Source organism: Salvia splendens, chromosome 13 (genome assembly GCF_004379255.2).
Source record: "Salvia splendens isolate huo1 chromosome 13, SspV2, whole genome shotgun sequence".
NCBI classification, from domain to species: domain Eukaryota; kingdom Viridiplantae; phylum Streptophyta; class Magnoliopsida; order Lamiales; family Lamiaceae; genus Salvia; species Salvia splendens.
Genome location: NC_056044.1, coordinates 16,664,097 through 16,680,096, shown reverse-complemented (window position 1 = coordinate 16,680,096; position 16,000 = coordinate 16,664,097). Strand labels below are relative to the sequence as shown.

General features: G+C 33.4%; 2 non-coding genes and 1 pseudogene across 2 annotated transcripts; all 3 read left to right on the top strand.

Moving 5' to 3' along the window:
• Positions 1–11,905: 11,905 nt before the first annotated feature.
• Positions 11,906–11,999, top strand: LOC121763114. The gene has a single exon (XR_006042361.1). It is a non-coding gene; the product is annotated as a small nucleolar RNA snoR27 (small nucleolar RNA).
• A 36-nt stretch (positions 12,000–12,035) lies between these two features.
• Positions 12,036–12,128, top strand: LOC121763106. The gene has a single exon (XR_006042354.1). It is a non-coding gene; the product is annotated as a small nucleolar RNA snoR26 (small nucleolar RNA).
• A 160-nt stretch (positions 12,129–12,288) lies between these two features.
• Positions 12,289–12,374, top strand: LOC121763112 (annotated as a pseudogene).
• The last annotated feature ends 3,626 nt before the right edge of the window (positions 12,375–16,000 follow it).

The window sequence follows — 16,000 nt, the reverse complement described above, 5'->3', positions numbered from 1 at the left end:
TGCAGTGTGTGTATAATGTGAGTAGTGTGGGTATTTTATGTAAACTGTGTATTTTATGCATAGTGCGTGTAAAGTGTGTGAAATGTCTGTGCAGTGTGTGTTTATATTTTGCGTGTATTATGTGATGTGTGTGTATGTGCAGTGTGTATATAAGGGTGCAATGTTTGTATTTTGTGTGTATAGTGTGTTTAGAGTGTGCTATGTGTGTATTAGTGTGTCTCGTGTGTAGTATGTGCACTGTGATTAATGTGTATTAAGTGTCTTTTGTGTTTTGTTTGATTAATATGTTTGGTTTGTGTATAGTTGCAATGAAATGTGCATATAGTGTGCGTCTAATGTGTATTTTGTGAATACTATGTAGTAAATGTATAGTGTTTTATATTGTGCGTATTGTATGTGTACTTTGTCTATAATGTGTGCGGTTTGTGTATAGTGTATTCAGTCCGTCTGTTTTGTGTATAGTGTATAGTGTATTTAGTCTGTTTGTTTTGTGTATAGCCCGTGTATTACGTGCAATATATGAAGTTTGTGTATTTTGTGGTTTGTGTATGTGCGGGTGTAGTGCTTATATTTTGTGTATTTTGGGTATATTGCATGTCTAGTGCATTTATTTTGTGTATTGTATTGTGTGCTATGTGGGTATTTTTTGTTCATGTATATTGTGTATAGTGTGTGATTTCTATCATGCATGTATATTTTGTGTATAGTGTCTCATTTCTGTAGTGCGTGTATTTTGGTGTATAGTGGGTATAATGTACAGATTTTGTGTATAGCAATATGCGTAGGTGTATTAATAATATTAAATTATAATTATAATTATTATTTTAATAGTAATAATATATTAATATTATAATAATAATTATTAGTATTTATGATTGTTTCATTAGTATTAAACTAATTAATTAACAATATATTAAATAATATTAATATAGTTATTTGAATTATGAATGGTATAATAATAAGTAAAAATTATTATTTTTAAAAATATATTAAATAATTATAATATAGTTATTTCAATTATGAATGATAAAATAGTAAGTAACAATTATTATTTTATTTTTTAATTATAAATTACTAATAAAAAATGTCTTTATTAAATTTTGAATTTATGAATTATATCTAATTAAAATATTAGTAAATAATTATAATTTAGTTTATTATCATTTTAATAATATTTATTATATTATTATTATTGTTATTATTATTATTATGTTACAAACTACTCCCTCCATCCCTGAAAATTTGGCGCCTATTTTCATTTTCGTCTATCCCTAAAAATGTCACCTTTCACTTTTATCATTTTTGGTAGTGGACCTTAATTTCCACTAACTCATCCTCATATTTATTATAAAACTAATATATAAAAGTAGGAACCACATGCCACTAACTTTTTCAACCCACTTTCTATTACATTTCGTAGAACCGTGTGCCGGGTCAAATGATGACAAATTATTAGGGACGGAGGGAGTAGTAAATAACATATTAAAGAAATCTAAATCTAATTGTATCATGCATTTATATTTGGTGCTATACATCTTCTATATATTTGGTGCTATACATCTTCTATACATTTGGTGCTATATCTATACATGTATATTTTCTGTGAGTAGTGTATGTATTTTGAGTATAGTGGTGTATTTTATGTATAGTATGTTTATAGTGTGTGCTATGTGTATATTTTCTACACGTATATTTCGTATAGTGTGTGTAGTTTGTATATTTTGTATAATGTGTGCAGTGTGTATGCTTTATGTACTGTGTGTAGTTGTTTATATTATGTATCTATATGTAGTGCACGACATTTTATGTATAGTGTATATTTAGTTTATAGTGTTTGTAATCTGCGTTTATAGCGTGTAGTGTACAGTGTGTGTATACTGTGAGTAGTGGTGTGTGTGTAATTTGTGTGTGTTTTGTGTATAGTATTATTAGTATGTTTATTTTGTGTATAATGTGCATGTAATGTGTATTTTTGTGTAGTGTGTAGTGTGTGTATACAATTTGTAGTGTGTAGTTAAAGTGTAATGTGAACTGTGTAAGGTGGTGTAGTGTGTAAATAGTGTATATTGTACAGTGTGTAAACTTTTTGCATAATGTATGTTTTTTAATAGTGTGGTTTGTGTAGTGTGTACATTATGTGTAATGTATGCAGCGTGTACATGTGCAATGTGTATTTTTTGTTGTATATATATATATATGTTGGTGCAATACATGTATTTTGTGTATATCGTATTTATAGTGTGTGCTATGTGTATTTTTGTGCATGTACGTTTGTGTAGTATGTATGTATATGTGTATTTTTGTGCATGTACTTTTGTGTAGTATGTATGTATTTTGTAGGTGTAGTTATCTGTATTTTTTGTAATGTGTAGTGCGTGCATTTTAAAATAAAGTTTATTTAGTTTATAGTGAGTATGTAATGTGCGTATTTTGTGTATAGTTTGATTACTATGTTTGGTTGGGGAATAGTTGTAACAAAATATGTGTATAGTGTGCGCAAAATGTGTGTACTTTGTCTATACTTAGTTTATTTTCTGTAATGTGTGTAAAGTGTGTTTCTTTTATGTATAGTGTGTTTAGTTTGTTTGTTTTGTGTGAAGTGTTTGTGTTTTTTGTATATTATGGGTATATTGTGTATATTTTGTGTATTTTGTGTTGGGTGCATGTGTGCGGTTCTTGTATTTTGTGTATAGCGTATGTCCAGCGCATATATTTTATGTATAGTGTGTGTTATTTATATTTTTATAGTGCATGTATAATTTGTGTATAGTGTGTATCTTGTGTGTATTGTGTGTGTAATACTTTGTCTATTATAATGTGTATGTTTTGTTTATAGTGTATTTATTCTGTTTGTTTCATGTATAGTGTGTGTATTCTGTGGAGTATATGAAGTGTGTGTAGTGTGTGTATTATTTTGTTGTGTGCATATGTGGATGCAATGCTTGTATTTTGTATATAGTGTGTTTTTAGTGTATGTGTTTTGTGTATTGTGTGTTATGTGTGTATTACATATACATATATATTTATGTATATCATGTGTATTATGTACACTATATGTTGGTTTAGTGCTTTTTTTTTGTGTGTAGAGTGTGTTTAGTGCATGTTGTATATAGAGCTTTTTCACATGTATAATGTGTGTTGTGTGTGTTTTGGGTTGTGTGTATACTTCTTATATTGTGTATAATTGTGTATTATCTATATGTATATTTGATTTATAGTGTATTTGGTTGTAGTGTGTGTATACTGTGTATGTATATTTGGTTGTAGTGCATTTTGTGTATAATGTATATTTTATTGTAGTGCATTTTGACTATAATGTATACTGTATGCATTTTGTGTATAATGTATATTTTATTTATAGTATGTGTGTGATGTGCATTTCTTGCATATAGTGTGTGTAGTGTGCAATTTGCGTATTTTGTGTATTTTTTAGCATAGTTTCCATGTAATGTGTGTATTTTGTATTACGTGTGTTGTATGTGAAGTGTATATTTTGTGTATAGTGTGTATATTTCGTGTTTAGTGTGTTTAGTATGTTTGTTTTATGTATAGCGTGTGAAGTGTTTGTATTTTGTTTACCGTGGGTGTTTTGTGTAAATAGTGTGAATTTTGTGTTGTGTGTGTTGCAATGCTTATATCTTGTGTATAGTGTGTGTTTAGTTTGTTTGTTTTGCGTATAGTGTGTAAAGTGTTTGTATTTTGTGTATATTGTGTGTGTACTTTGTACTGGATGTGTGTGCAGTGCGTGTATTGTGTGCATACTTTGCCTATATAATGTGTGTTTTGTTTATAGTGTATTTAGTCTGTTTATTTCAAGTGTATATCGTGTGTTTATTTCAAGTGTATATCGTGTGTATATTATGTGGAGTATATGACGTGTGTGTAGTGTTTTTTTTTCTGTGTGTATATGTGGGTGCAATGCTTGTATTTTTGTACCGAGTAAAGATCAATTTTGGTCTTAAACATATGATTAAAATACGAATCATCACTAAAATTGAAATCTTTACGAATTTGTATAAGTGAAACACCAGAACTTGTAAGACAGATTTAATCTTAGGAATATACATTAAATAGGGAAGAAAATAAGACTAACCTTACCGGGCTGACGTCGGCATCTGGTGGTGGTGGTGGTGGTGGTGTTAGAACAAGGAGGGAGTGGGCTGGGAGGCTGCTCTGGGGTGCACAATGGCAGCGGCGGCAGACTCGGGGAGAGAAAGTTGGATTTGAAGATGGAGGGGTGGCGGGGCACCACGCTGGAGTCAACGGACGATGGCGGCAGGAAATGAGGGGTGGAAGGTGAGTTTGATGTGTAGGGTTAATGTTTATTTGTTGTTGGGATGCAGTAAATAAATGAAGAGTGAATAAATGGAGATGAAAGATGGTCATGGCCTAATTTCAAAAATAATTCTTTTGGGACGAAGTGTTAATAATTAATTTTAACCTAAATTTAAGTATAGGTACAATTAATAAGTTTTAATTACTCCTTGTTGTGTAATTAATTAAGCTTAAAATAATTTAATTTACGATTTGAATTCATTTTTGAAATCTAACATAAGCCAAATAAATATTTGGGTACTTTACTCCGTCTTCTCGAAGCTAAGAATTGTTCGACTTTTATTTTCTTTTCCAAAAAGGTAAAAACTAACAAGGAGAATAACATCGAGAAATAAAGAATTTATCTCGAAACCTTGGAAAGCGTACGTAGTGAATTGTCTATCCTACATACTAGTGTGGATAAATATTAAATTTATTTGCAAGTGATATTTGAGAAAACTGGAACTTATGTTCGTTGTTTATTTTCAAAAGATGTTGTCTCGCCATAAATATTTTGTGTATAAGGCCAAGAGAGTTGTGAATCGAATTTGGGTCTAAGTGAGGAGGGTAGTGTCCCTACTCGAAGCTAGCCACTGACCTTAAACATTTGGGTCAAACTTTGGTATGAACAGCGCATCAAATTTGCAGACCTTTTTAATTTTTTCATTGTTAAAATGTAGAATATGAAAATCAAAATGTCTGCAATTAGACAGTTTATATTAGAATGCCAATCAGACAATCTTCACTTAAGTAGTTGTTAACCCAAAAAGTGTAACAAAACCAAAAAGGAATAGATCCTAAAATTGTTTGAAAACATATCTATTGTTAATTGTTGAGATATTGCTATGAAATATGCTAATTTTGCTATGAAATAAAACTAACAATGTTTTCTCATTGAAATTATACTACAGATATACAAAAAATGATTTATTCATAAATGCGAACACATCTAACCATGATGACATAGATAGAGATCTCGGGGTGAAGATTATAAACCAAGGTGATAAAAGGGTGCCATCATCCAGTTACTTCTGAATAATAAAACATCTCTATGCAAATTGGAATTTCAACTTAACATTCACTAATTAAGAACTGTTTTTTGTTGGGATTCATTAATTTAGAACACTACATAAAGATTCTAATACAATAAGATAGCGTCATGAGATATTAGCTAGTACTAATAGATATCACTATAATCTTGTGTAGGATTCTACTGGATTGGTTTTTCTAAATTATGACTGGATTGGTTTTTCTAAATTATGACTCATATTAAGTTGATCATATATAGGAAACAACCAGAGAAAAAACTCAGCCTCTGCCTCGTATACTATGTTGTAAAATTTCTTATCATAATATATTAGTACATAACAACATTCAGTTTATGTTAAAATGTAATGGAATAGTTTAGACAAAAAAAGAACTACTTAAATCATGATAGGATTAGTTATAGTTGAGGATATTGCTGAGATATTTGAAGTAGTAAAAGTAGATGAATGATTTTAAAAGTGTTTAGGAAGGGTATTTATAGGGTAAAAAAGAGTCGGCGTGCCATTTTAAAAAAGTAATAAAGAAACCAATGTTCCCCGAAAAAAGCAATCATTAATCTGACCTTTTAAATAATAAAATAAAAATATATCCATAAAACAGTTTTTATTATGTGCCACATAAATCAGCCAACTTTTTAGTATATACCGTTCTAGGGATAAATTTGTATCCTTTTTCCAATTTTTGTTCTATTGTCCAACTGAATCTTGACCCTTCATTTTCAAGATCTGATGGCCAAAAATAATGCCTCATGAATTTAATTTAAATGATTAAAAAAATTGAAAAGGGCCTTTTTGGTATACACATTTGAGTTGGTTAAGGTTGAAGGGGTTGGCAGCGGAAGCGTGCGTTCTTACGGATCACATAATTCTGATCTATTTAGCAGATTATTTAGATAAATTCTATTCGCGCAATTATCACATGTATCATGCTCATAACTTGAATTCTAAACACGTTTTAGTACAAATAATCCCTAAAACATGCGTACTACGGAGTTAGCCAATTTACCTTGTTGATTCACTTAAGAATCGAAGATGGCTTGCGTCTTCTCCACGTGAAGATCTTGAGAACTCGACCTGGGATATTCTGACTGGTATCCCGGACTGTAGACTGATATTTGTGTGGGAAAATCTCACTAGTGTACTAGGACTTAAATAATGAAGATAGAAATCTGCTCACGGAAGGAGAGCAATTTTCGATCCTTTCTCAAAGATGAGGGGGACGAAAATTATGATGTGGAAAAAGTGTTAATTCTGTCTCCTTTATTCTCCTATTTATATTAAGTCACATATTGGGTCCAGTCAGGGATCTAAGGAAGAATTTGGACATGTCCTCACCTAATTAGCTTTTCACTAATTAAATTGAACCCACAATTTAATACAAGCTTATATTGAAATATTACAAGCAGCCACTACAGAAGTAATATTGCAATACCTTTCCAAATCCGAAATTACAAGTATTCCGGGTTTCCTTTTAGCGTGTTACATTCATTTCCCGCGCTTAAGATAGAATCATCCATTAATTAATCAATGTCTGCTATGGACTTAATTAATTAACATATTTTAATATCCAAGAGTGGACTTAGCAAGAAACTATTATTTATCATTCATAGAGTAATCAAACTCCAACTAGCTAGGTTCCGAATAATAAAACCCTGTTTCGAGCTCCTCTTGTGGATGTTATCAAACGAGACTCTCCTCGTGCACTATTCAACATAATAGCAATCCTAGCACCGCTAGATAATGATCACCACTACCCAATATACCTGGATCGTTGGGTGACGAAAAACCCGCACCTTTGGTAAGTCAAAGTAGTAGATACTCAATATTGTATGCTCAATGCTAACCTACATTGATTAAGAAATTAATTATCAAGACCTCGTCTTTCAGTAGATAGTATAAAGACTCGTCTTGCCGTTTAGATCCAATTTAGTGCTATACCACACCAACGTCATCTTATTTCAATAAGGTTAGAAATAATTAGACTGACATTGCAACCTTTCATGATAGGTAGTCTAGGCCTATCTAGGTTGTGAAATTCTTATTTTTCTTTGTTCAGAACTGACCGTGTTACCTTAAATTGGACGCGGTCCACAACCGGTCTACTAAAACAAAGACTTAGACTTTGTTACGTTCGCTTATACATTTAAATATGCAATAAACATCCATTAAACGTAAAACATAACAACATTATGACAAAAATAACCTGTTGCATTTACTTGGAAAATAATAATTAGAGTTTTACAATATTCAATCACTCGAAAGGTGATTTCTAGTATACAAACCCTAACAATCTCCCACTTATACTCAAAACAGCTTTCGAGTATACAAAACAGTAGTGCACACGTCTAAATTTCTCCCACTTATACTGAAAGCGAGTTGAGGTCTTGAATGAGTTGAACTCTCATCCCTTCAACGTGGCCCTCAAACGGTTTCACCGCCAATGCCTTTGTAAAAGGATCTGCCAGGTTGTTCTCTGATGCAATCTTGACCACTTGTATGTCTCCTCTCTGCACTATATCTCTGATGATATGATACTTCCGCTCTATGTGTTTGCTCGCTTTGTGAGCTCTTGGTTCTTTCTAGTTTGCCACAGCACCAAAATTGTCACAATAAATGGTGATGCTCTTGGGAAGATTCGTAACCACACCTAATCCATAAGAAAGTTCTTGAACCATACTGCCTTTTTTGCAGCCTCCGAAGCGGCCACATACTCGGCTTCCATGGTCGTGTCCACGATGCATTTCTGCTTCACACTCTTCCAAATTATGGCTCCACCTTCTAAGGTGAACACATATCCTGAAGTAGATTTTCTCGAGTCCTGATCAGCTTGAAAGTCTGAGTTAGTATATCCCAAAGGATAGAGCTCGGCTGCTTTTTAAACTAGAGCATAGTCCTTAGTCCGTGTTTAAGGTACTTGAGTATGTTCTTTACGGCAGTCCAATGTCCTTGGCCCGGATTCGACTGATATCTTGCCACCATGCCAACAACAAAGCAAATATCAGGTCTCGTACAAAGCATAACATACATGAGACTTCCAACTGCCGAAGCATATGTAATCCTTCTCATTTCTTGTATCTCAGACGGCGTTTTGGGGCACATCTCATGATATATATGGATGCCGTGTCTAAAAGGTAAGAAACCTTTCTTGGCGTCCTGCATTCTAAAACGGCTAAGTACTGTGTTGATGTAAAGTTTTTGAGATAAGCACAACATCTTCTTTTCTCGATTCCGAAGAACCTTGATCCCGGGAATGTGTCCCGCGTCTCTCATATCCTTCATCTCGAACTGGTTTGACAACCAAGTTCTTACTGATGACAACATCTTTTTATTGTTTCCAATTAGAAGAATGTCATCTATATATAAAACTAAGAACACTACATTCTCTTTTTCAACCTTCTTGTACACGCTGCTTTCATTTGGGTACTTTTTGAATCCAAACTTCCGAACAGTTTGATCGAAACACTGGTTCCATGATCTAGATGCTTGCTTAAGGCCATAAATAGCCTTCTTAAGCTTCCAAACCATGTGTTCCTTGCCCTTTACGGCATGTTCCTCGGGTTGTTCGATGTAGATGGTCTCTTCAAGACCGCCGTTTAAAAACGCAGTCTTAACGTCTATTTGCCAAACGTCCCAATCCATATAAGCTGCTATAGACAATAGTATCCGGATCGATTTGAGCATGGCCACCGGGGAGAAAGTCTCGTCGTAATCGACACCTTCTTTTTGGGTATACCCCTTGGCCACTAGTCTTGCCTTGAAGACTTTAACTCGTCCATCAGGTCCACGTTTACATTTATATATCCACTTGCTCCCAATAGCAGTACTGCCGTTGGGTAAGACGGACAAATCGTAGACGTCTTTGTCTATTAGTTCCGAATCCATTGCTTTCACCCATTCGCAATGATCGACATCTGCCAGCGCCTCAGCAAAGTTCCAGAGATCTAATACATTGCTGTCCGAGGAGTGATCCATGGATTCCCCCAAACCAATGTATCTTTCGGGCTCATGCGAGACCCTCCCACTGCGGCGCGACACTACAATACTTGGAGTAGAAGTTGAAGTTTCGGGCTCATGGTTATTGGTACACTTCACTGCTAGGTTTATGATTCATTACATAGTCTTCTTCTAAGAATGTCGCCTGAGTGCTCACAATAACTTTCTTATCTCGGAGACTATAGAATTCATAAGCTTTCGTCCCTCTGGAGTACCCTATAAACAAACATACCTCCGTCCTTGATCCTAGCTTAGTTGGATCCTTTTCCAATACATGAGTTGGCCCACCCCAAATCTTGAGATGTACTAGATTAGGCTTGCGTCCAGTCCACAACTCACAAGGAGTAGTAGGTACGGATTTTGACGGTAAATTGTCTAATATATGGCTTGCAGAACGCAAGGCATGTCCCCAAAATGAAGTACGTAGCTGTGCATAACTCATCATCGATCGGACCATGTTTAACAAGGTCCTGTTCCTTCTTTCAGCCACGCCGTTCTGCTGGGGCGTGCCCGGCGCAGTCAGTTGGGATTCAATTCCCGACTCCGATAAGTAGTCCAAAAACTCGGCACTGAGGTATTCGCCTCCACGATCAGATCGCAGGCATTTGATACTCTTTCCATTATACTTCTCCACTCGAGCCTTAAAGTCCTTGAACTTGTCAAAAGACTCTGACTTGTGGGTCGTCAAATAGACATATCCAATTTTCGAGAAGTCATCAATGAATGTGATGAAGTATCGAAAACCACCTCTTGCTTCAGTAGACATTGGTCCACATACATCGGAATGAATAAGCTCAAGTACTTCCTTGGCCCTATTGCCCTTAGCCTGAAAAGACCCCTTGGTCATCTTGCCTTCTAAGCATGACTCACACTTATGAAAGGGTTCCTCCTCTAGACCTTTAATAAGATCTTGTTGAACAAGAGAATGGATCCTCTTTTCATTGGCATGACCAAGTATAAGGTGCCACAAGTTCATTTCGTTCATTGAACTTGAAGGTTCCTTTCGTTTCTTTGAAATATTCGATGTTGTATTGAGTTCTGATTTGCGATTATTAAACTGTGTAGATGTGATTGTGTACAGATCGTTTTCCATGATACCACGACAGATATAAGAACCATCTTTCTTAATAACGCAGTTGTCATTAAAAGAAATCGAATATCCATCAAAAACTAATTCAGAAACTGAAATTAAATTTTGTCTAAAAGAAGGTATCAATAAAACATTCTTCAAAATAAAAAATCTATCACTACTAAAATGCAAATAGACGTCTCCCACTGCAACGACCGCCACTTTTGTAGCGTCACCCAGCTGGACTTCGATCTCACGATCATGTAGCCGTCTTGCAGGTATCTAGTTTTATGTATATACACTCAGATTTGTTATGATGCTCTAACCTTTCTTCCTGCAGGACTTTTGTTATCAGGCAACACTAGGGAGCTTCCTGCAAGACTTTTGTTATTAGGCAACACTAGGGCAGAAAGTGTAGAAAGAAACATGGAAGGGTTCGAATAAGAGCAAAATGGGGAGAAAAGAAGAAAAAAACAGAAAAAGAAGAAAAAAAGAGGAAGTAGATATGTGGGAAAAAAAAGGAAAAAAAAGAAAAATCGGTGGAACAAATGTAGAAAAAAAGGAAAAGAACAGAAAAATTTGTGGAACAGATCTAGAAAAAGAAAGAGTTCCAAGAAAATGTGAAGAAAAAAATAGTTAGAATAAACTGTTGGAGGAAGAGACGGGGAGCTTCGTGATGGAGTTGTAGGAGGGGAAGATGACGATTTGGCGAGTCTTCAACTTGAAGCACTTCTGGAAGAGAAATCAAGACCGGAAAATGAGAATGCAAACTTGACAAGGGAAAACTTGATACCTGAATCCGCTAGTGGAGTACCCTCGCTTAACTGGTCTGAAATCGCATGAAAATAAGGCTCTCAAATCTTCTTTTAGGGTTGGTGTCTCGTGTAGCTTCTTCCCGGTCTTGTTTTGTAGGATGAAAGTGCTACCGACAAGGCAGAATGGATAAAAACTAAGACATATCATCAGTTCAAAAGGAGGTCAAGTGAAGGGTGAATCTGGCCCTCCATTGCGCCATAATCTTTCCGATAGTTCTATTGTAAGTTCATCAACTTCTTAGCATTGTCGTTATGTCTTTATTGCCGTGAAATTTGACAGCTTCTTGGTTTTAAATTCTTAATGTTTGGCTCGTTTTATGTATATACACTCAGATTTCTTATGAAGCACTAACCTTTCTCCCTGTAGGACTTTTGATAAAGAGGAATACGAAAACTAATTGCTGAAGCTGTGGATGGTTCGTGTTGAATGAATAAACAGGACAAGTGAGTTCCTTGACTTGCCCAATTACTTATAGAGGCAATGTCTTTGCATGATTTCATGACATATAATGACCTCCGCAGCTTGGGTACACGAAGAAGCAGGAAGTGAGGCATTTTCATGGTGTCATCAATACAGGAATTCATCCACTTATGGAGCTTCTGGTTCGTTATTCCTTTCTGGTCATCGTTTTATTTCTCAATTTTCATAACTAATTTACAGTTTTTGAGAAGGATCGATGATGCATTAGTTTAAAACTGCTTTATCTATCTGATATTTCCGATTCGGAATTGAAGATACTCTTCTAGCTCATGAGATCCTTTTTTTCGCATATTTACAGATTTGTTCAGTGTTGAAGATAAGCATCCGAGATGAGAAAACATTAATGTCATCCTTGCCCTTTGATTTAGAAATGAAGAAAATTAATGGGGAAATTATACTCCGAGATGCTTATAACTTTGCATTCCTTCCTTCCATACTTTTTATGCTTTCCACTTTGTTAATATATTTGTTTTTATCGTTTTTTACTAAATCCATTGCTTTTCCCTTTAGTTTTCTAAACATTTATTGATCTTCACAAATTCTTCCTCCTATTTTGATTGATGCCTTATTTTTGGATCAGTGATGATGTATATTACTGCGTTATCTATCTGTAATAAATTAGTTTTTGAAGATAACTTATTATCCTGAGATCCAATATCTAGAATTAATTTTCTCCCTGATATCCAATAAATCCAATGCTGTATATTACTGCGTCATCACAACAATCCTCCCTTGATCTCTGTCGTTCCAACGTCCTCTTGATTTTCATTGATTGGTTTTGTTGAGAACCTATTTATTCCAAATTTGATCTTTATCGAGTTTAATAGTTTTCAATTCTTATGCAAGACTTTCATTGATTTTGGCGTCTTCATTGTAATATGTATTTTTGGCATTGTGTAGTTACCATTAGATTTTTATCTTAAGTAATTAAGTTTTCATTTGTAAATATTTAGCCAATTGTAGGTTGTGTTATTGTATTAAAATGGCATGCATATTGCTTCTTTAAAAAGTTCAAAATTTAAGGTAGAGAATTGCATGTGCTAGTAGATAGTTGGTTCAAAGAAATTGCTTATCTAGTTTTATGTAATATACACTCAGATTTCTTATGAAGCTCTAGCCTTTCTCCCTGCAGGACTTTTGTAATCAGGCAACACTAGGGCAGAAAGTGTAGAAAGGCACATGGAAAGGTTAGAATAAGAGCGAAGTGGGGAGTAAAGAAGAAAAAACAGAAAGAAAAAAATTGGTGGAATAGATCTAAAAAAGAAAAAAACAGAGAGAGCAGAATCAAAGAAAGAGTTCTAGGAAAATGTGAAGAAAAAAACACCAATCAATCACAACTATTATTTGTATAGCACACAAGGATTTGAGTTAATTCACAATTTTCCATGATTTATTTTTTACAAAGATTATATCTTACTTACATAATTCTTAATTGTGCATCCCTAATGCAGATGATATACTCAGGATTATCCTGTTGCCAGCAAAGGTGGTTCTGCACACCATGCAGCAGTTATCCAGGTTTAAGGTTGGTTTTGTGTGACATTCTTGTAACTGACCAAACATTACTTCTTGAGTCGTTTGGTACTTAAAACATATTAAGTTGGATAACCTAGATAGGACTGTCCTATGCTGTTTTATAGTAATTATTTTGTCCTAAAAAGTATAGCTCACCGGTATCTACAGCCCATATAAGTTTGTCCTAAAAAGTACCACAAATATGGACAATCAAAACTTCCTACCATTGACAAAGTCTTTCTGATGGATCTCTTGTATGTTCATGAACTTCCTAGCATTGCTATATCAAAGTTGTTCTAGTTGCTGTGAAATTTGTCAGTTGCTTGATTTTTAAATTCTAAATGTTTGGCTCCTTTTTAGTTTCTTTCCATTTGTGTCCTTGGAAATTTTAAAGGAATGGTGTCATGTCTCTTGATTGATCCATTTAAGCAAATTTATAGTTGACAGGTGCAAGTCTTAGGAGGAGTGAAGTTGATATATTCTTCCTATTTTACGAAGAGCATCTCATAATATTATCTCATACATAAGATTGTTTCTATTTGCATCACATGAGGTTAGTTATCTAATTTTTTTTATTTTAACTTAATGGTTTGGCAGCTCCACCATTGAAATTTATTGATTTGCCCGTAGTAGATTAGAGATATGTTGATGATTCAGTGGCAAGTACCTTCTTAACAAGATTCAATTTCACAGGCACCAGAAGTTGCATCAGCCAAAGCTATTACAATTGTAAAGGAACTAGATGGAGAATACAATTTGCTATCCTATTTTGTCTTATTCATGAAATTAAGAGGGGGGGAAAATAGAAACGTTGTCTGATATTATGTGTTTGAGTAACTTATATTTAACTTTTAAATAGGTACAAGAACTGATGGATTTATCAGATCTGCAATAACCTTTTTATTATGTGTTTGAGTAACTTATATTTATTTTTTAAATAGGTACGAGAACTGTTGGAGTGATCAAATCAGCGCTAACCTTACTCCTTGCAGGATATTACAAAACTATTACTAGGAGCCGCAGATGGGTGTCTTGAATGGAAAAACAGAAAAGTGAGTTCCTTGACTTGCACAACTACTTAAAGTAATGTCTTTTCATGATGTCATGACATAAACTTTCCATAACCTATGCATCTTGGGTACATGAAGAAGTAGGAAGAGAGGCATTTTCGTGGGTGGTGGTATCATTACACTGGAGGTACTTTATATTTGTGTGTGACACATTTTACTTGGCCCTCTAGTTTAGTACTAAAATATGTTTATATGCTACACACGAGCTTCTAAAGATGTTAGAAACCGGGGGATTTTAAATAATATATTACGAAGACTAGGAAGTCATATGGAGGACGTGTTAGTACCTACTAATCAGAATGGTAGTATTTCATTGCTGCATGTTGTGGAGTTGTATGACTTGAACTTGTTTCAATGTTTTTGTCTTAATGGTCCATAACATCTGTAGGTTAATAAAAGTTTTCATATGATTTTATATAGCCGCGGAAGTTACATCTCGATTAACCAATCCTGTCATTTTGTTGTTGCAACACTCAGGAATGTCACTTTGAAGAAGCTACAAAAAATGAGGAAACTCCTCCTCAAAAGAAATGGTTCCACGACTTTTCGTAGGTAATCTTTTCCCAGTTTGTTGATTCTGACATATTTTTAAGTATTCAATATACTCCCTCCGTCCCACATCAAGTGATCAACTTTCCATTTTGGGTTGTCCCATCTCAAGTGATTGATTTCCTTTTTTAGCTAAAACCAAAACTTCAACCATCTCTTACTTTATTCTCTCTCTTACTTTATTCTCTCTTTCTTATTATATTCTCTCTTTATCTCTCTTACTTTTTCCTCTCTCATACTTTACTCTCTCCACTTTAACTCAATACATATCATTTTCTTAATTCCCGTGCCGAAAAGAAATCCATCACATGAGATGGGACGGAGGGAGTATTTAATTATTTTGTATTTAACAATAATTATTTAATTTTATTTATAAATTTAAAATTATGTATTATAGTACTTCATAATAAAAATAATAACTATAATTATAATATTTATAGCTTATAATAATTATTATTATAATAGTAAAAAATTTGTTATTATTATTTATAATTGTTTTCTTACGCTAATAATTTATAATATTTTAAATAATTAAAATATAATTTGAATTATGAGTAATATAGTAATAAGTAACAATTATTATATTACTATTTATTTATAAATTATTAACTAATCAAGAATATCTTTATTAAATTTTGAATTTATGAGTTATATCTAATATACTATCAATAAATAATATTAATTAAGTTTATTATCATTCATTTATTATAATTATTATTATGTTACAAACTAATAAATTATTATTTTTCAATATAATAATCATTGATTATATAATAATTATCATTATCATTATTTTATTAATAAGAATTAATTATTATTATTATGTCAATTAGTGTATTTTGTTATTATTTCAATTACCTAATTAATTTTAATTGATTAATATACATTGAAAATCTTAACAATTTTATGCATGTGTACTGTGTGTATAGGGTGTGTATAGTGTGCCTGTAATGTATGTATTTTGTGTATACTTTGTTTATTTTGTGTATTGTGCGTGTGTTTTTTTGTGTATATTGTTGGCATTTTATGTTTTTTGTGTATTTTGCGTTGTGTGTATATGTGCAGTGCTTTTTTTTAAAATTAACTCCTATATAAGGGAGAAAATTACAAATAAATTCTTATTCTATAGATAGGAGGAAATTACAACT